This window comes from Squalius cephalus, assembly GCF_949319135.1.
Source record: "Squalius cephalus genome assembly, chromosome: 14".
NCBI lineage: Eukaryota > Metazoa > Chordata > Actinopteri > Cypriniformes > Leuciscidae > Squalius > Squalius cephalus.
The window spans coordinates 14,473,862-14,495,604 of NC_137135.1; the positions used below are offsets into that span (position 1 = coordinate 14,473,862).

The 21,743-nt window shown below is 42.0% G+C and overlaps 1 protein-coding gene and 1 long non-coding RNA gene across 2 annotated transcripts in view; one reads left to right on the top strand and one right to left on the bottom strand.

The window, feature by feature from the left end:
• The window catches only part of sowahab (sosondowah ankyrin repeat domain family member Ab), a 394,094-nt gene that overhangs the window by 274,491 nt on the left and 97,860 nt on the right, over positions 1 to 21,743 (top strand). The gene's annotated exons all lie outside the window — the stretch shown is intronic.
• LOC307171647 lies at positions 5,969 to 7,134 on the bottom strand. Its single transcript, XR_013823582.1, has 3 exons — positions 7,024 to 7,134; positions 6,328 to 6,410; positions 5,969 to 6,114 (listed from the first exon to the last, which is right to left on the bottom strand). It is a non-coding gene; the product is annotated as an uncharacterized lncRNA (long non-coding RNA).

Here is a 21,743-nt window from a genome sequence, read left to right on the forward strand (position 1 = left end):
ATGGTCCAGTCTCTTGTGATTGGTCTACTCTGCTCTGATTGGTCAGATGGGCCAGTCTGTTGTGATTGGTCTACTGTGCTCTGATTGGTCAGATGGCCCAGTCTGTTGTGATTGGTCAACTGTGCTCTGATTGGTCAGATGGCCCAGTCTGTTGTGATTGGTCTACTCTGCTCTGATTGGTTAGACAGCCCAGTCTGGTTTTCATTGGTCTACTCTGCTCTTATTGGTCAGAGGGCCCAGTCTGTTGTGATTGGTCTACTCTGCTCTGATTGGTCAGACGGCACAGTCTCTTGTGACAACACGTTTCGGAAAACAAACGCTGACCATATCTGAATTTCAGCTCCCTGAGGCTCCCGCAACATTACAACTTCCTCGGCTACTACTAGTGTTTGAGGGTCAAAGTAGACATTGTTCGTGGGCAGACAATGAAGACCATAGGCTGGCATTATGCAAATTTGTTACAATGGTACGTAGGTATGTAACAGGAAGTGAGATTGGAATTGCTGACGGCTCGTTTCAGCAGTTCAGAATCGATTCTTTCTTTTAGGAGACAATAACTCCATTTGTTGTGCATTTTGATCTTTAAAACTTTGCAGACCCTTAACATTCACAAAGAGTCATATTACACACTGCATGAAAGGTAATATTTGAAAATGCATAATGGGGCACTTTAAGTTTATTAGTTTGATTATGTCAAAAATGTGTGATGCAAATGAAAGGAAATTTTATATTAAAATACATAAATCTTAAATTTAAGCCTGAATATTTTCTGAGTGTTTCATAGGGATTGGGAGAGGGCTTTTTTTTTTTTTTTTTTTTTGAGGCAATAAGAAACTGTAACACTGTAGCAACCATTCTGGTGCTGCGATGACCAAAGCCATACCTCTGTGCAAGACATTTTCAACAGTTTCTACATAAATAATCTTTAAGAACTCTGTCTCAGCGTGTGTTTTGCAGCGATATTGCATGAGCTACTTACACACTTCCATTTGTTCTCATTACATCAAAATGTGCACACATATGAGTATTGTAATGCTCCAAAAACATTTGCTGTGCCTGTAATTGTAATATCAGTAAGTTAATGTGGAAAAAAGGCTTTGGCTGAGAGCGTGTAATGTTTTTTTTTTTTTATGCATTCATTTTTTCCTGTGGGTATTTATATACAGTATGCTCAAAGCCTGTGATGTTTAAAAAGAAATGTACTTATCTCTGTTCTCTTGTCACTAATGATTTGTTTCTCTGCTGAATTGACAACAGGAACATCCCAAATGTATGCTGTACACAGATTCTCTGTTGGCAAATATCATACATTTCATTCCTCAGCAATGAGGAAGCTATGAGTATTTGTCTTCATCTGTGCAAGGAATCCAAGCCAACAAAACAAATGGTGTGTCATTGGGAAAACAGTGTGTAGGATTTGTGTGAAATGGCCTTATATTATTGTTAATGTATGGAGGTGTGAGGAGGATATAACGGTCAAACAGAGCCAAGACTTCCAGTGACTCATTGTACGTGATGCTTAAACAGGGATGGTGGGTTTAACCTGTCTGTAGGGTGAAATGATGCTGAGACATCAGATGCTGCATAGTCAAGAAATCGGCACAGAATTATGATGAGACAAATAATCCCTTATGAAAAGAAAATATATGAATGATCAATATATTAAATGGTTTAACAGTATATTTGAAAATATACAGAACCATTGTTTTTTTTTTTTGTATTTGTATTACAATATATTAAATAATACATAATGAATTACCGCTTTTCATATATTGAAAAATATGTGACAATATATTTACTAATATTTCATAATGTATGTAATTTTATATTCAGTAATACACTTCATAATATACAGTGGGGAGAACAAGTATTTGATACACTGCCGATTTTGCAGGTTTTCCTACTTACAAAGCATGTAGAAGTCTGTAATTTTTATCATAGGTACACTTCAAATGTGAGAGACGGAATCTAAAACAAAAATCCAGAAAATCACATTGTATGATTTTTAAATAATTAATTTGCATTTTATTGCATGATATAAGTATTTGATCACCTACCAACCAGTAAGAATTCCGGCTCTCACAGACCTGTTAGTTTTTCTTTAAGAAGCCCTCCTGTTCTCCACTCATTACCTGTATTAACTGCACCTGTTTGAACTTGTTACCTGTATAAAAGACACCTGTCCACACACTCAATCAAACAGACTCCAACCTCTCCACAATGGCCAAGACCAGAGAGCTGTGTAAGGACATCAGGGATAAAATTGTAGACCTGCACAAGGCTGGGGTGGGCTACAGGACAATAGGCAAGCAGCTTGGTGAGAAGGCAACAACTGTTGGTGCAATTATTAGAAAATGGCAGAAGTTCAAGATGGCGGTTCAATCTCCCTCGGTCTGGGACACCATGCAAGATCTCACTCGTGGGGCATCAATGATCATGAGGAAGGTGAGGGATCATCCCAGAACTACACAGCAGGACCTGGTCAATGACCTGAAGAGAGCTGGGACCACAGTCTCAAAGAAAACCATTAGTAACACACTACGCCGTCATGGATTAAAATCCTGGAGCGCACGCAAGGTCCCCCTGCTCAAGCCAGCGCATGTCCAGGCCCATCTGAAGTTTGCCAATGACCATCTGGATGATCCAGAGGAGGAATGGGAGAAGGTCATGTGGTCTGATGAGACAAAAACAGAGCTTTTTAGTCTAAACTCCACTCTGTTTGGAGGAAGAAGAAGGATGAGTACAACCCCAAGAACACCATCCCAACCATGAAGCATGGAGGTGGAAACATCATTCTTTTGGGATGCTTTTCTGCAATGGGGACAGGATGACTGCACCGTATTGAGGGGACGATGGATGGGGCCATGTATCGCTAGATCTTGGCCAACAACCTCCTTCCCTCAGTAAGAGCATTGAAGATGGGTCGTGGCTGGGTCTTCCAGCATGACAGCGACCCAAAACACACAGCCAGGGCAACTAAGGAGTGGCTCCATAAGAAGCATCTCAAGGTCCTGGAGTGGCCTAGCCAGTCTCCAGACTTGAACACAATAGAAAATCTTTAGAGGGAGCTGAAAGTCCGTATTGCCCAGCGACAGCCCCGAAACCTGAAGGATCTGGAGAAGGTCTGTATGGAGGAGTGGGCCAAAATCCTTGCTGCAGTGTGTGCAAACCTGGTCAAGAACTACAGGAAACTTATGATCTCTGTAATTGCAAACAAAGGTTTCTGTACCAAATATTAAGTTCTGCTTGTCTGATGTATCAAATACTTATGTCATGCAATAAAATGCAAATTAATTACTTAAAAATCATACAATGTGATTTTCTGGATTTTTGTTTTAGATTCCGTCACTCACAGTTGAAGATTACCTATGATAAAAATTGCAGACTTCTACATGCTTTGTAAGTGGGAAAACCTGCAAAATCTGCAGTGTATCAAATACTTGTTCTCCCCACTGTATAGATGTATATGTGATCAAATATGGTACAGTATGTGTAATATATTGCAGATATATTTACTCATGCAGCATAAACACACATATATAGAGAAATATAAAACATAATATAATTCTATATTTTTAAATTATTTACATTATATTTGCTTCATATTTTCAAGCTAGTTAACAAAAGTACAAGATCACCTGCATGTACCAAAGTATTTAGCCAAGAGACTATCACTGTGCTAAGGAGTACACAGCAATTACCATTAAAATGTAGTAATTACAGTCTCAGTGGTGTTTGGCCAATCGTCAACCGAACCGAACTTACAATGGTAAGCCCAAAAACTCAGACATACCAGAAAACCTTTTAAATTCTAAATAATAGAACATTAAGCACTAACAGATCTCCCCCTGTTAATATTGCGCAATACACTTAATTTTAACATTTGCTCTCCTTTAACAGTCAGAAGCAAAGCATGCTGGGAACTAGAAATATGTTGTAACTCATTCTGTGAATGTGTGTGTAAATATATGTGTGAACATACATTCACTTTTATATGGGAACATGTATGTGCAATATATGTACACAATAAAGGATAAGACTTGGTGAATATTACATGTAATGCTATTTTTATCTTCATTTATATATACGTTCTATATTGCCTTGTTCAGTAAAGCTTCACCAGATTACGAACGTCTCCTCATGTTATTCAAATATATTACATTTTCCATTTATGGAAATGTATTATGTAATATATCACATTATATTTTGCAGTATATTCCCTTATATTTTTGTTCTGTAAGGGATCTGTAGTTTGTATGAGCAGGGATGCCAGAGAAGGTTGTAAAATGTAGTAAAAGAAGCCCATGAGGTTAAAAAACAGATGAAATGCAATGTTGTCATGATACTAGAATTTATACCTTCAATACAATACCTTGAAAAATATTGATATTTGATAACATTTTCGATACCACATGAAAAAATTGCCATAACATAAAAATGTTAACATTTTCTAAATAGGTTACTTATTTACGTTTGACCATAGACAAAATATTTTCTTATTAACTGAAAGTCTGCTGTCTGAGATTCCTTAGGACTGATAGCCCAAAGTGTGATTATACAAAAAAAACTTTACATGCCTCCCCAGTCTAGGGGTCGGGGAGGCAGTAAAAAGGAAGTTTGTAACAGATTGGCAACAACAGGCAACCAAGGCAACAGGCAACCTCTACCCTCTTGTCCCAGCACTCCACAAAAATAAATAAATAAATAAATAAAATAAATAAATAGATAAATAAATAAATATCACACAGATTTTTTAGAAACATAATATCGGAAGGTAGAACGATCTGAAAAACTGTTTGCCAATTGTATCTTTCTGAAGATTTTGGCTCCCACTTACGCATTAAAACCCCACCATCCCAAAAGTATCGTACCTGCGCCACTTAGAGATTGCAATGGTCAACGGCAGCGCTGATGCACTTCGCGAGTGTAGGGACTGATTTCTGCGCAACAACCAGATGTTCCTTACCGAACATGGGAGGAAGATCAGCTGTGGGCTGGGACACATGACTAGGCACCATTTCAGTCTCAACTGATAACTCGCACTGTACCGGATTAGGCTGCACATCCAGAAAAGAATCTGAGAGACCAACAACATCTTGAAACTTTCGTGACTGGGACCTAGTAACAGCACACACAAGAAAAGCTAGAGGAAATTTTCCAGAAAGATCCAACGAGTTGCACACAACTGGCTTAGACATTACCACCCACAAGATCATTTCCCAATATAAGACTCACGTTGTCTACTGGCAATTTTTTACATACACCCAATTGAACCAAGCCCGTAACAAGGTCAGACTTCAGGAACACTAACACAGCCCATTTTGATGCCACGAACAGGGACATTTTCGCCAGTATATGAAGCATCAGAGAAGGGCAAAACACCATCCAGAATGAAGGACTGAGCCGACGCAGTGTCTCTCAAAATCCGTGGTACTATATGGTTATCCGGACCACATGTGATGACCTACCCCAACCCCGCTCCTAAACCTACCCGTCACTGGGGTTACGACCAACCAAGAGCGGTTGTGGTCACGTGTGGTCAGATGCACTCTAAAAACTCCTGGGTCAAAAATAACCCATAATGGGTTATTTTTGACCCAACTCCTGGGTTAAAAAGGGACCAACTAATTTATGGGTTATTTCAACTCAGAAAATTGGGTTATGCTTTTTGACCCAAATTCTGGGTTAAATACCTGACCCAAATGATGGGTTTAAAAAACCCAACATCTGGGTAGAAATAACCCAAAAATTAGTTGATCCTTTTTAAACCCAGGAGTTGGGTCAAAAATAACCTAACTTGGGTCACTATCCCAGTATGCCTTATTTCAGAAAATAAAACTTTGTTTTACATTATATTACACACTTAAAGCACTTTTACATTTTTATTGCATTAAATTAAAATCTATATAAAAAAAAACACACACTTGGACATGTTTATTTTCCTATTTATTTTAGGTCACACTGTAATAACAATATTAGAAATAAAAAATAGAAAAATAAACAACAATTCTCAGAAGAGCCTCAGGAATTTAAGCCTGGGGTCAACTTTGGGGACAAGATTTTTGATAGTGTCCTCATCAAAGAGAAGAAATGCCTCCTCATCTATGTCTTCATCTGAAAGACAGAAAACAAGACAACATGAGTATTGTTAATAAGTTGAGACAATTGTGAACCACTCACCAGACACTCTTTCATTATCAAGCTAACAAATAATCACTTTTAAGGGAATGCAGTGGCTTTCACAAAATCTTGCACTGACAGAAGTCTTATTTAAAAAAATGTAGGTATAGAGAGATGATATAAGGGCAATAAGAGTAAAATGCTCACCTCTAAAATTCTCTGTCAGCTCAGACAGCTCAGCTCCCACTCAGTTAGCTTATCAGCGACAAAACTGTCCATTTCAAAATGACCTGGAGAAAACATAGCAATAAAGAGGTTAGCAACAATTTGAAGACTTGACCCGCTTAAATTTAACTCTCACTAACGTTACTTCAGCCAGTAGAGCACTGTATTTATGATAAGCACGGCGCAGTTGGTAAACATAACTCAACTATTGTGTTGCCTCGTCGCTGTAGCCTCTGCTATGGGGCTCGCACACCGGACGAGAAGCGGTGCGGCGCGTCTAGGACAACTCGAGGTATCGCTCACCGGACGTGCACTCTCTCAAGGGGCTCGCACACTGGACGAGAAGCGCAGCGCAGCGCCACGTCTTTAAAATTCGAACACATAACGTTACACACCGGCGGCGCCATCCGGCGTCTGTCCGCGGCACCCAGCAACGGCTCAGGACCATGTTCAAAATCGCGTCCGGTGTGCGATAACGTTACCTCGAGTTGTCCTAGATGTTGTCGTGATAGCCGCGGCTACATGCCAACCACAGAATTACCACGGCTAACGCTAGTCTCAACGTAGCAACGTATTTTTTTTTTTTTTTTTTTTTTTTAGCAAATGGTGCTAAACTAGCAACAGGGACATGGACACAGAAAAGTTTACATTACATCAACACTGAAAATACTCGCTTACCTTGAATATAGATGAAGTTGCACCGATGAAGCACAGGCCAAAACGGATCGAGGGCGAAGCAACGGTTATTTCAAACGACTGTTGTGAGAAAATTCCAGAACAACTGCGGGCGGGCGGGCGAGAGAGAGAGAGAGAGAAAGCCAACCCAGAACATGGGTTACTCTTTGAAAAATAACCCAGAATATGGGTTACTCTTTGAAAAATAACCCAGAAACCCAAACAACCCATGAATTGGGTCAAAATATTAGCCCTATAACCCAGAAAATGGTTACTCTCTGAAAAAATAACCCATAATTTAACCCAACACAAATAACCCAGAAAATGGGTTGAAGAAATAACCCAGGAGTTTTTAGAGTGTGTGGTCCGGATAACCGTATAGTACCAAATCCATACCGTACGCACTACAGAACTGTTAGCCAAAGACACATAACCGGTCAGAAGAAACGGTAAATAGGACGAGGTGTCAGTGGCAAACTAGTCGGGAACAGATTGTACCAGTGCAACATTTTTAGGTCTTGCATTTGCGGTCTTCTGTTTCCAAGCCCGACAATCAGAGATCATATGGCCAGGATCAAGACAGTAAAAGCAGAGTCTCTTTCTTTACATATTTTTTGAGACAGCTTTACCTCCACTAGGCTTACTGGCTGTGTCCTGAACCACAGACTCTGTAGCTAAGGAAGTTTTTGTTTGACGAACAGAGGAAAAGACGGTTCGGTGGGTAATCGCAAATTCATCTGCAAATACCGCGGCATCAGAAAGCTTTGATACTTTTTGTTCATTTAAATGAACTACAACACCTTCCGGTACACAAGTTTTGAAATCTTCCAGCAAGACCAACTCTTGCATCTCTTCATAAGTTGCAGTGTTACTGGCAAGACACCACTTTCCAAAAGGGATTTATTTTCTCTAGCGATTCGACATAAGTTTGTTTGGCTTGCTTTGAACACGCTCTGAATTTTTGTCGATACGCCTCCGGCACTAACTCGTATGCCCTTAAAACTGCTGTTTTCACAGTGTCATAGTCCAATGACTCCTCAATTGGCAAAGTCGCACACACCTCCTGTGCTTTGCCAACCAGGTTACACTGAAGCAGCAGAGCCCACATGTCCTTCGGCCAATTCAATTTAAAGGCGACACGTTTAAAAGCAACAAAATAAGAGTCTACTTCTGCTTCACGGAAAGGAGGTACTAACTTGATGTACTTGCCTATTTCAAAGTCCGATTTAGACTTAGCGAGATCAGTAGGGGAAGGTGGTATAGGAACTAGTCGATCATGAAAGGTTTGCACCTCGAGATCAAGCTTACGCAGGTGAATGTCGCGGTCAGCTTTAATTTCAAGAGCTCTCAGATGAAGCGGTTGCGTCTCATGCTTCTGCTTTCTTAATGCCAGATCAAGCTCTTTTAACTTAAGCGAGGATCTTGATAAGATTTTTTTTTTAACACTACTTCCTGAACTTGAATCACTGGACGCAGCTTCTGTGCCAATTTCGGTGTCGACCACTTGCTCTAATATCGGTTCTGGGAAGACACCTTCCTCTACCAATGTCTTATATAGTTCATCTTTTATCACCCGTTTCTGTGCTGCTCTAGCAACCGTTATATTATAAAAGATTGAATTCCTCCAACGTAGGAGACAGCGTAAACTTGATCAAATCGAAATCCATATTTTTCAACAATATGGGACTTCCTCACCCACCAAAGTTTAAGGTAGCCAAACAAAATTACAATTTCACAACAACAAAAAAGTAAAAACATGATTCTGAATTATGTTAGAAAATGGACGAGCCCTCAATTGTTACATGCCTCCCCAGTCTAGGGGTCAGGGAGGCAGTAACAAGGAAGTTTGTAACAGTTTGGTAACAACAGGCAACCAAGACCTCTCCTCTCCTGTCCCAGCACTTCACAAAAAACAAACAAAAAAAAAACATTTTTAGAAACACTCGAGTGACTTTATTTGGATTAGTCCAAAGTACAAAAAAGGGGAGGCATAAAAAAAGCTTCAGGAGGGGACAAGGCCAAACTAATAAACAAAGTTCTGACTTTAGGGGGAACACTTTCTTAACCTTTCAAAATAAGATTCAAAATGAATAAGACATTTCTTACCTTATCTTATCTTAGACAGGAGAAAAACATGGACATAAACAAAAATGGCATCTGCTTCCCTGCTGCTTCCCGAAATTAACTAAATCAAAATAGTTTAGAAACTGTTTAAACTCAAGGCTCTTTTAGTAATGTCTAAAGAACTTAAGAAAAGTTGACTCAACTGCAGTCCAAGTCTGCTTAGGCCAACAACCAACAACCAGTTATAGTATCAGTCTTAGCACACATGCTAAGGTGTGAGGCAGGAGAAGACAGTCCTGGCGGCCAGGAGTCAAAAAGGGTCTCTCTAAACTGGGTTTTCCTCTCCAGCTTTATCCACAAGCTTTCCCAGCCAGGAGCCAATCAGTAGAAACCAGGAGATGATGGTAATTAGTGTCAGCTGGTCTCCACCACCAAAACATTGCACACATAATAATAAGTACACCCTGGGACATAACAAATTATACAAATTATTATTACTATTATTGTTATAAAAAACCTTACTCTGCAAGAGCAAGCTTTTATTTTGGCTGAAAATGCAGGAAGACCTGAAAAGACCTTAATACGGAACACTGGAGTAACACAACCACATTGTATATGACAATTACTGACAAAGGACTAAACAGCAGAGGTGGGGCCAAGTCATTGTTTTGCAAGTCACAAGTCAGTTTCAAGTCTTTGCATTCAAGTCTCGAGTCATGTCCCGAGTCAAGACAGACAAGTCCAAGTCAAGTTGCAAGTCCTCGAGTTTAAGCTTCAAGTCTTAAACAAGTCATTAGTGCTTTTTGCACAAATTAGTGTCTCAGTGTTAATTACTATAGTTAAGGAAATGTATACTAATTTATATCAGCAAGGCTTTTAAAATATGTTCATGACTTAGCAGTTAAATTTCATGATTGCGATAAAATTTTCACTAAGGATCTATCTCAGTTCAATTTAAGGATTGTTCTTAGTTATGTGTGACAAAATAAGGAAAAGGCAGTGAAAAAAACTATTTTATTGGTTACAGAGTAACAAAGGCAAAATCATTTCATAGAAATAACTGCTACACATTTTGTATGTGTGTGAGAAAGAATGTGTCTATGAGTGTATCTAAGCCATTATTTGGAACATAAAATATTTTAAACATAAAAGTTTTAAAACTTAACAAAATTAACATCATTCGTGATTTGCTATACACTAAGTTTAAAATATTGAGTCCCTGGTTAAATTATTTTGTTAACGCGACAGTAATTGTAGAACATTCCTATTTCCATGGCGAAGTGTGTGTCACGTGACACTTTTTGGAGCTACGTGCCTGTCATGTTTACAAAACGTAAATCCATCCATTTCTCCCGAAAGACATGTAAGTGAGTGGCTGGTGAACAGGGAGAAGACTTTATAGTTCCCTATAGGCTAAAATGTGCATTTGTTGTGGGGGGAAAAAAAACACGTCTCAAAATGATTTGAAAGGTTTATTATTTCCACTTACTAATTGACATCAGTGTGTGTTTTTTTCTCAAATTATAAATGGTTTGCTAGTACTTGTGTATTTAAATGCCTGAAAAAAAAAAAAAAAAACATTATTTGGTTGAAAACTGTCTGAACGTGTGATAAATGACAACTGACAAGCGCTGCTGAACACACTCTCTGGCTCAGTGCCAAAAGTGTGAAAGCAGTAATCAGCACTGTGATCATGTGTCAATGATACAGTGTTATACTACAGTGATTACAACTCTGATCTGTGGTTTTAGAAGGTAGGTCAAGTCTTCCCAAGTCACAGGGCTCAAGTCCGAGTCAAGTTGCGAGTCATTGTTGTCAAAGTCTAAGTCGAGTCGCAAGTCATCTTTGATTATGTCAAGTCGAGTTGCAAGTCATCAAATTTGGGACTCAAGTGCAAGTCAAGTCCAAGTCATGCGACTCAAGTCCACACCCCTAAACAGATCAGGGAGAATATATGCAGGGAATAATCAGGAACTAAATAAGATACAGCTAATGCTAATTAACCACAGAAACAAACATGACATAGTCAGAAACCAAAACTAAACAGAGCAGGGAAACAGGAACTAAAGGAAACAGAACAGAATATCAAAATAAAAGTCCATAACCGTGACACTGTGATAACAGGTTTGCAAATTTTCCTCATTACAGTTTTATTGAAATGCTGTAAAAGTGTAAAATGCTGTAATCATCTGTTCAGAAATTTTTGGGAAATTATGCAAATGTAAAAAATAAAACTGGAGCATGTTGTATTCCCAAATGCATGTTAAACTCAGCACATGTATAGATGGAATTTGCAGCATTCACTCTGAACTGAGACTCTCTTAGATGCTGAAATCACCAGATCATGAGCTGCTCGAGTGAACACTGACATCATTCACTCTGAAACATGCTGCAAAATGGACCACATATCAAAATACAAACAGTTACACAAAGTGTGTTTTAAATTGATGTTGGGGTGAAGAGAGAGAGAGCATGAAAGCGCTTATAATATCCACACTGTGGAAAATGAAGCTGCGGATTCAGAATCGATATATTTCAAAGAATCAATATTTATGATAGAACACTACTTTTGACATTGACAAAGTTCAAGTAAGTAAGTTTAGTGTTGTTGTATTTTATATATATACATATACAGAATTGCTCAGGAAAATTAACTTATATGAGACAAAGTGGGCAGTTAATATAATTTAAAGGGATAGTTCACTTTGAAATTAAATGCTGGTATGTTTTAGCTTACCTGAAGGGCATCCAAGATGTAGGTGTCTTTTTTTCCGCAGTAGTTTCAATTTTGATATTTTTAGGTCAAACCGTTCTTGTCTGTTAGTCATTTCATGCAGGTATATGGATACTGACTCAAAGAGCTTGCACAAAGTCCAAAATAAAACAGTTCCCCATCGTCCAAATTAAACAATTCCCCATCGTAAGAACACATTGATGGCCTAAGACACGAAACGAGCGGTTTGTGTGAGAAAACGAACAGTATTTATATAGTTTTTAGCTCTTATAACACAGCCGCGTCCAAATGATCTGAGGGCTCGGCGGGTATAGATATATACACTAGATGTCACCTTGGTTACTGCAGTTCATTGGAACGAAACCGTAGCCAAGCGACATCTAGTGTATATATCTATACCCGCCCTTGGGCAGGTATAGATATATACACTAGATGTCGCCTTCGCTACTGCAGTTCATTGGAACGGAACCGTAGCCAAGGCGACATCTAGTATATCTATACCCGCCGAGCCCTCAGATCATTTGGACGCGGCTGTATTATTATAAGAGCTAAAAACTATATAAATACTGTTCGTTTTCTCACACAAACCGCTCGTTTCGTGTCTTAGGCCATCAATGTGTACTTACGATGGGGAATTGTTTAATTTGGACGATGGGGAATTGTTTTATTTTGGACTTTGTGCAAGCTCTTTGAGTCAGTATCCATATACCTGCATGAAATGACTAACAGACAAGAACGGTTTGACCTAAAAATATCAAAATTGAAACTACTGCGGAAAAAAAGACACCTACATCTTGGATGCCCTTCAGGTAAGCTAAAACATACCAAAATTTAATTTCAAAGTGAACTATCCCTTTAAAGAGGATGAGGGTGATGTGGGCAGATTGTTTGGTGTGGGTCACAACTCTTTACTCACTGCAGAATTTGTAACACGTTGCAGTCTGGCAGTGATTGTAGCAGGTAGGCCAATCAAGAGAGAATTGCAGCAGTTTAGGTGAGAGGTTATGAATTCCATTTCATACATTCCATTCCATTAATGAGGCTAATACTCTCAATTATACAATGATTAAAGGAGAACTCCAGTCAATTTTAACATTGAGCTCATTTACCTGTATTTACATCCTGTTTTCGGTTGAAGTCCAAAGTAGTCGATTGTCGAGTTCATGCGCGTGAACTCGACAATCGACTACTTTGGACTTCAACCGAAAACAGAATGTAAATACAGGTATTTGCGCTGGCTTAAATAACATCATTTTTATCCATTTCTTTCACATCTACTGCAGTCAGATTCACTCGTGTTCACTCTGAAGGAATCACTCACATGACCTGTGCACTTGTAATGACACATCAAGGATGTTAAGAGGCTAAAAGCAGGTTTAAAACTTGCCCCATTGAAGTCAACAGGGTGCAAATTTTAAAAAGAGGATAACACGGTGTAGGCAACACCGATTTTTGTCGTTGTTCTCTGTACTGACAGCACTCCAAATGTACAAAAAAATGAGCTCAATGTCAAAATTGACCGGAGTTCTCCTTTAACATGTCATTTATTTGAACCATATTAAAATCTGATTTAGAAATGATTTGATTGAACTATTTCTCTCACATACAGGCCATTTTGTTCTAATGGCCTTTTTTTTTGTATTATTTTCCATGAGATGAAATTTGTCGGCCACAAATGAAGCCAGATTCTTAACCTGCCAAAATCCTCTTCTGGGCCATTAGAGACAGCTGTGAATGATTTCTCCAAACCTGCAGCATGACCATAGACACAAAGCAAACACATGCTTATGGCTGTTAAACACAGACACACTGGCTTTCCGCCCAGACCTTTATAAAACATCGCTTGAAGTGCCTTCACAGGACTACCCTTTGAGGACACTGCACATTTTGTATCATTTGGGGGACCGAGACCTGCTCCAAGTCCCAGTTCATTTCAGCGCCAACAAAACAACATGGAAAGAAAGGATTGCTCATTTCCTTATCATGCTACCTATTCTTGCAGGGCATGTAAAACCCACAATGACTGGTCCCATTCTTTCTCCGGTAGCTCTATCTGCACCAAGCCAGCTGATAAATTGGTGTTGAGAAAGCTTCCTAAATTGTACTGACTGAATAAGTAATTGTATTCAAGCACGTTCTATTTTAGGACCTTTTGTTCTTGATACATGGTATTAAGAATTAGTGCTGTAAAGTGTGTGTTTACAAAGCAATGTTTTGTGAGCATTTCCCATATTCTCATATTGTGCATACATTAATACTTTCTTTGTATGTAAATATAAGCTAGACTTGACATTAACTTTTTTTGCTCAACAGCCACTGTGGCTAGTTAGCCACTCAACATTTTCACTGGCCGCAATTTTGACATCGATCCCATGGGGGAAAACTGGCATATAAATATTTTTAATATTATCTAATAATTTGGCAGCAGGTATATTAGGCTGATGTCACTTTAAATGACCATTCACACAGAACACATTTATTTATTCCAATGCGCTACTTTTCTATTGTTATTCTACGTAAGCACGCACTAGACTGTCGCGAGACCCGAATACTATGGACTGGTCATACACGTCCATCAATGTCAGTTCCAAAACAGTGGACCAATCAGAAGACCCCTGAGGTGGGGCAAGCTTTTAAGAGCTTTTGTTTAGTAGCAAGTTGGCATGGCAAGTTTCTGAGCAGCAACACAGTTTTTATAAAGGTCAAATGCCATAGCCAGTGAGATTATTTTCTTTTGTTCCATGCCAAAAATAGTAGCTATCTATTCTGCTAGTTGACTATTTATGTTATTTCCGTTATTACATCATGTCTCAAAAGCGCATCTCGTGTTTTTAGACGCAAACACGCTCTGTGATGTGCTCTGCCTGACCTGACGCACGAACACATTATACTGTTACACGTGTTTTCTTTCTCAGCTGTTTACGTTCACTTAAAGACATAACTAATTTTGTCTACATGAATACTTTTCAAGACTGGCATTTTGACATTATTTTCTGTGTATTTGGATGTTTAAGCTCAATAAACAGCGAAAAAGAGCTCAATTTAGTACTGAGAGGTGGCTTTTTGTGTGCGCACAAAATAAAATTAAAAAAGTAAAGTTAAGCGCAATACTCGCAATCCACCTCCAATTTTCAAGCCCTGTAACACCATCAATATTCATCCAGAGCAAATGAAAAGAGTGAGTGAGGATAGGTGGGTTTGTGTGTCAATTTGCTGTTGGAGAGAGCAAGAAAGTGCAGCTGGTATCGTGTATCTTCTGTGGAAAATGAGTTTTGGAAACGTTTTAGATATTTCAGTATTTATATGTATCGAAAAATCTTTATTTTTGACAACACTACATTGTACTTATAATTTCAAATGCTTTTTAAAAGACTATAATTGAAAAATGTATAAATTATATACAAAATTCAACTGCTAAAGTGGCTAGTAGGAGTGACTACGTTACACGCCACAGCTTAAATACACCCAAATTTGGCGGGTTGGTGGTTGTTAATGTCAAGCCACCTCTATTTTAATTTAATCAGGAAAAAAAACCTGAGTGTACCTTGAAGAACCTGTGACTTAATCCGTTAAATTAATATGAATTAAAAAATCCAAACAAATTAGTACAATTTCAATACAATTTTGAAATGTCATGATTTGATACAGAGGAAATGAGTAATTTATGTCATACAGATTGATCTGAATCCACTGGAGGTGCTTTAATATCTAAACTAAATCCATTTCACATCAGATTGAAGGTATTAATCAGTTGTGCTTTCTGTTTTTAGCCCTGCTTGTAGCAGATTCATCATCAAGACTATTTTCCCGCTGAAATGACATCATTTGCTGTAATTTCCTCAGTCACTCTGAAGACTTTTTTTGTGCCTTGACTGCTTCTCTTTGATTTTAGCGCAATTTAAGGGAGATTGACGTGCTTCAGGAACAATAAACAGGCTTGTATCAGGTCAGCCGTTCTCCGTCTCAGAGATGTGTGCAGATTGGATGTGTGAAGCCCCAGGTGACATACGTCATAACACTAACTGCATTATTCTGTTAAACTGAATCATCAAGACCTCAGAAGAGTCCAAGGGGCTGAATCGACAACAGTATGAAGCAGCAACAGCTGATGCAGGGTGTATATTATTAGAGGAAATGGTCAGATCATCTCTTAGCAATGCTTATATATTGTCTTATATTATATATATATTGTCTTATATATAGCAATGTCTTCTAATCAGCCAACAAATGCCTTGGAACAAATTATACCGAAACACAAATTATTGAGTGCTCTTAACAGCATGAAACAGACTTGTGTTTTTTCCCTGTCTGCTGTGAAGAGGTCTAATATAAAGTGATCAGACAGAAAGATTGCAGCATGCTGGTCATGTCCAGGTCTGCATTCACCAGCCAAGAAACTGCCATTAAGATGAATGGGAATGTTAACAGATAGTTCTCCACAAGTATAGACTGTTGTTTGAGGGTCGCAACCATCCCAACATAGCAACTTTGGCTCAATTTGTGGGTCAAGTTAAGGGCAGGACTGTTTGTTTATCTGACCAATGATTGTAAGCATTTGAAAACTGGGGAAGCTACCTTAAAAGCATAGATTCACACATCTACAAGCCACGCCTCAAGTAGTAAAACTACTTACTGTATATGCTGCCCATTTAAAAAGTAGCTGTTTACACTACAAGCTTTTAACAAAAAGCAACTTTAAAGTCACCATGAAATCAAATCTGACAATGTTGATTGCAGCAATGAGCAAACAACAACGATTCGATCATTTCCATTTTTCACATTATTTTTCACATACTGTACTATACATTACAGCAGCTCCTCAGTTCCTCTCACGCTGATGTCTTCAAAGCCCCTCCTTCTGAAAAGCTCAGAGTGCACTGATTGGCCAGCTGACCCAGTGTGGTAATTGTGATTGGCCAAACACCTCAAGCATGTGTCGGAAATGTAATGCTTCAGCTTCCAAGACTTCTAATTAAAGCATTTGTAAACACACAGTTAATAATAATGTTGTAGGTTTTCCGTGTCAGTTCAAGCCAGAGTCAGATTTTGATAAAGCGGATGTTCAAGCCAATCGATCGGAACCAACTTTGGAAGCACGACTTGAGCAGAACCTTTCACAGTGGAAAACAGTCTTTGTATATAGCCTGCGTTGTACTTTCCCAGGTTTAGGAAGCTGTCCTCTGTAAAATGTACTGTGCACAAGCAAACTTTTGGGTTAACTGCTCAGTAACAGCTTTATAAATAAATCTTAACCTCTGAAAGCAAAAGCGATTTTGCGATTTTCACCGAAACCTCACTGTGGCGAGGGGGGCGTGGTTTTGCGAAGTCTGTAGCAGGAGAGAAAGGAGGGGGCCGATCGGTGAGTAAGTAGGTCAAGTGCAAAATGATGAACACCTGTGTCTGATTGCAGTGATTGGTGTGGAGAGACCGGATATAAGCCAGCATGCGGGAGGAGATGAGAGAGAGAGTTGGACTGGAACCTCACCTGTACTCTGTGTTTGAATGAAGTTGTGATTGTTATTTGTTTCTCGTTGTTATTGCTGTGCGTTGCACGGTGAATGCGCTACGTGCGCCCTTTTGTTTATTTTGTTTATTTTGAGTTAGTAAATAAAGTGAGTGTTTCAGTCACGCCGACCCCTGTCTTCTTCCTTCCTTACAATACAATATCTGAACCTCGTTACACTGGTGCCGAAACCCGGGAAGGAAGAAGATCGCCGCCGCCATGCAGACTCCGCCAGGTACACCATTTGCGGACATCATTCAATCGCTCGCTGGTCTTCACCAGGAACATCATCAACATCTGCTGGCCATAAAGGAGGAGCAGGACAAACGGTTCGAGGCGCTCCTCCGAGGCCAGCATGAAGACCGCGAGCTGTTCCGGAGCTGGATAGACCGGGAGGTTAGGGCCGTCCCCCCATCATACAAAGACTCGTCCTCGCCGATACCTCTCAACAAGATGGGCCCCGAGGATGATCCGGAGGCATTTCTGGAATTGTTTGAGAGGTCGGCTGAGGACAGGGGATGGCCCTCGACGGACTGGCCAATGCAGCTGATACCCCTGCTGTCCGGAGAGGCGCAGGTGGCCGCACACCAACTGCCAGTCCAGAATCTCCTGGTCTATCAGGATTTAAAGCGGGCCATTCTCCAGCGGGTTGGCCGGACTCCGGAACAACACCGCCAGAGGTTCAGGACGTTGAACCTCGAGGAGTCTGGCCGACCCTTCATCATGGCCCAACAGCTCCGGGACTCGTGCCGCAAGTGGCTGATGGCCGACGGAAGCGACGTCGAGAAAGTCATCGATCGTGTGGTGCTGGAGCAGTTCGTGGCGCGGTTACCAACAAAGACCGCGCAGTGGGTCCAGTGCCACCGCCCGACGTCGCTGAACCAGGCCATCCAGCTGGCGGAGGACCAAATGGTGGCGTGCCCGGGGGTCGGCGAACCCCTGCCATCTGCTTCTCTCTCTCTCTCTCTCTCTACCCCCCCCCCCCCTAAGCCCTCTCCCCTTCCCAGGTACCGGGCGAATCTGCCGCCGAGGCCGGCTCCAAGGTGGAGGACAGGGGGTGCGGCGGAGCCGGTATCTGCCCCCAGGCCTCTTCCCCGGGGAGGGGGCCCATCGAGGGGGGGATTTTCTCCCCAGGCTGCGCTACCTCTCTCTCCACGCCAATCCCTTGACCCGCTTCCTGCCACTGGAGCGGCGGGGAGGCCCGGGCCGGCTTGTTGGCGCTGCGGGGACCCGAGTCATTTTATCGATCGGTGTCCGGTGATGGAGGTGGGTACGCTGATCCGGGTCCCCGATGCGCCGCAAGCTGCCCCCGATCAAGCTGGCCTGTACCAAATACCCGTGAGTATAAAGGGGGGTACTTTTCAGGCTCTGGTGGATTCAGGCTGTAACCAAACCTCTATACACCAAAGCCTGATTCAACCTAAGGCATTAGATAATGGCCGCATGGTTAAGGTACGGTGTGTGCACGGGGAAGTGGTGAATTATCCGTTAATGCCTGTGGATATTCAATTTAGGGGACAAAAGCATAGTGTGGAGGTGGCGATTAACCCGCACCTCCGGCATCCGCTGATTTTGGGGACGGATTGGCCAGCGTTTAATGAATTATTGGGTCATTTATGTGCGGATGCTTCTTGGGTAGAAAAAGATAAAAGGAAGGTGGCAACTGCTCAGTTGGGAGAAGCTGATCCGGAACCTCTGGGTACTGGTTCAGGGGAACAGAGCGCACTGGAGAGAACCATTCTCACAGAGCGCGATGATTTTCCCCTGGAACAGTCCCAGGATGACACGCTGAAACATGCCTTTGATCAGGTTCGCTCTATCGACGGCCAGCTTCTCCACCCCGACCAACCTCTCACCTATCCGTATTTTACAATTATAAAAGATAAGTTGTATCGGGTAACCCAGGATGCCCAATCAAAGCAGGATACAACTCAGTTGTTGGTACCCAAAAGCCGTCGGGAAATGCTTTTCCAGGCGGCTCACTCTAATCCAATGGCCGGGCATTTAGGACAAACAACGACACTAAACCGTCTCATGGCCCGATTCTTTTGGCCGGGCATTCACGAGAATGTACGCCAGTGGTGTGCGTCTTGTCGTGAATGTCAGCTGGTGAATCCACCGGCCAACCCAAAAGCACCATTGTGCCCTATTCCGTTGATGCAGGTCCCCTTCGAACGAATTGGTATGGACCTCATCGGGCCATTAGAACGGTCAGCACGGGGACATCGCTTTGCTTTAGTCCTGGTGGACTACGCAACACGATATCCTGAAGCAGTCCCGCTTCGCAATATTTCCGCAAATAGCGTGGCGAGCGCTCTGTTTCAACTAATCTCCCGGGTGGGAATCCCGAAAGAGATTCTCACCGATCAAGGCACGGCGTTTATGTCACGAACGATACGCGAACTTTACGAATTATTGGGCATTAAATCGATCCGGACCAGTGTCTATCACCCACAAACAGACGGGCTGGTCGAACGATTTAACCGCACTTTGAAATCCATGATTCGAAAGTTTGTACAAGAAGACGCCAAAAATTGGGATCGGTGGTTAGAACCCCTCTTGTTCGCTGTACGGGAGGTCCCTCAAGCCTCCACGGGGTTTTCCCCCTTCGAGCTTCTCTATGGGCGTCAGCCCCGCGGGGTGTTAGACGTCCTTAGGGAAACTTGGGAGGACGGACCTTCAGCTAGTAAAAATGAAATTCAGTATGTCCTGGACCTGAGAACAAAACTCCACACTTTGGGGCGGCTGTCAAGGGAGAATTTGTTACAGGCTCAGGATAAGCAAAGTCGGCTGTACAACCGGGGGGCTAGACTGCGTCAATTTACACCGGGAGAGAAAGTGCTTGTATTACTTCCTACCTCTAGCTCAAAATTACTCGCAAAGTGGCAAGGACCTTTTGAGGTTACACGGCGAATTGGAGATCTTGACTATGAGGTAATACGAACAGATAGGGGCGGGGCACATCAAATTTACCACCTCAACCTGCTTAAAAAATGGTCTGAGGTGGAATCAGTGATGCTGGCGATGGTAGTGAGTGGAGAGGAGGATCTCGGTCCAGAGGCGAATGTCAAAACAAAATCTCTCGCCCTGGCCGCTGGGGGAGACCACCTCTCACCATCCCAACTCACTGATGTGCATAATTTACAAGCAGATTTTGCTGATGTATTCTCGCCCCTGCCTGGTCGGACGGACCTCATTCAACACCACGTTGAGACAGAGCCGGGCGTGGTTGTTCGCAGCCGGCCGTATCGACTGCCAGAGCACAAAAAGAAAGTTGTGCAAAGCGAATTAGAGGCGATGCTAGAGTTGGGAGTAATAGAAGAATCTAACAGTGACTGGGCGAGCCCGATAGTTTTAGTTCCTAAAACGGACGGCTCGATCCGGTTCTGTGTAGATTACAGGAAGGTGAATGCTGTGTCGAAATTCGACGCTTATCCAATGCCAAGGGTTGACGAATTGCTTGATCGGCTGGGTACTGCTCGTTTTTATTCGACATTGGACTTAACCAAGGGATATTGGCAGATCCCCTTATCTCCCTTATCCAAAGAAAAAACAGCTTTCACCACGCCGTTCGGATTACACCAATTTGTCACTCTTCCTTTCGGGTTGTTCGGGGCTCCGGCAACGTTTCAGCGTTTGATGGACAGGATTCTCCGACCGCACGCTGCATATGCCGCTGCCTACTTGGATGATATCATCATCTATAGTGGTGACTGGCAGCGTCATATGCAGCAGGTGCGGGCTGTCCTGAAGACGTTGAGACGGGCGGGGCTCATGGCCAACCCGAAGAAGTGTGCAATTGGGCGGGTGGAAGTAAGGTATCTGGGCTTCCACTTGGGTCATGGGCAAGTGCGTCCCCAAATTGATAAGACGGCAGCGGTTGCGACTTGTCCGAGACCCAAGACCAAAAAGGAGGTTAGACAGTTCCTGGGGCTGGCGGGTTATTACAGAAGGTTTGTGCCTAATTATTCGGACCTCGCCAGCCCGCTGACTGATCTAACTAAAAAGGAGGTACCAGATACGGTTCAATGGACGGAGCAGTGTCAGCGGGCTTTTACCCAGATAAAGGCTGCTTTATGTGGTGGACCGCTCTTACATGCCCCTGACTTTTCTCTCCCTTTCATCCTACAGACCGACGCGTCGGACAGGGGGATGGGCGCGGTCCTGTCCCAGGAGGTGGAGGGTGAGGAGCGGCCGGTGCTGTACATCAGTCGAAAGCTCTCTAAGAGAGAGACGGTGTACAGCACCATTGAGAAGGAGTGTTTGGCCATCAGATGGGCCGTTCTCACCCTCCGCTATTACCTCCTGGGACGGGAGTTCACCCTCTGTTCGGACCATGCTCCCCTGCAGTGGCTCCACCGCATGAAGGATACCAACGCGCGGATCACTCGTTGGTATCTCGCTTTACAGCCGTTTAAGTTC